Raw genomic sequence first — 728 nt, 5'->3', positions numbered from 1 at the left:
GGCCTGTGAGTGACTCGGTGCCACCCCTGGGGAGATGAGTGTGCCTGATTCTCCATCATCACCTTGCTTATGGGACAAGGACAGGGACAGCATGCCGGGGGTGTCTGTCTGCCGGCACGGGCTCCAGACACTGGGGTGGATGTTGTGGTGGATATGGGATTCCTGGGGGAGAGTAGAATTTGGGGTCGTTCAGGGTGTGGATATAGGATTCCCGGGGGTGGAGGGAGTGAATTTTGAGATCCCTGGGAGGGGCTACGTACAGGATACCCCGAGGAGGGCCGGATTTATGGGTTACTTGGGTGCGGGGATGTCGGAATGTGGGATCCCAGGGGGCCTAGATTTTGGAGTCCTTGGGGTGTGGTATGAGATCCCTGGGGAGAGGTGCTGGATTTTTGTGTCCCTGGGGCAGGGGGGTGGATATGGGATCCCCAAAGCTGGCTAGGCTTCATGTGGTGGGTGCTTTGGGGATGCCACCCCCGAGGTGTCACCCACCACTCTCCCCCTCCGGCAGTGCCGGCATCTCCCGGTGCTGATGCGCACACCGGGCCCGCGGCCCCCCCGGCCCCCCCGGCCGCCCACGGTCCCCATGGCAACAGCAGCGCCAGCCGGCCGCCCACCCGCGCCCACCCACCCCTCCGGGATGGGGGGGACACCCCGCTGTCCCCAGGCCCTGGGGCTACTGCTGGCCTCGAGGGTGGCCGTTTGTGTGTCCCCCGCGCCAAAATCCA

The sequence above is a fragment of the Anomalospiza imberbis genome, chromosome 28, assembly GCF_031753505.1.
Source record: "Anomalospiza imberbis isolate Cuckoo-Finch-1a 21T00152 chromosome 28, ASM3175350v1, whole genome shotgun sequence".
In the NCBI taxonomy this organism is placed as follows: domain Eukaryota; kingdom Metazoa; phylum Chordata; class Aves; order Passeriformes; family Viduidae; genus Anomalospiza; species Anomalospiza imberbis.
The sequence above is the reverse complement of the archived record's forward strand: the minus strand, read 5'-3'. Positions refer to the sequence as shown.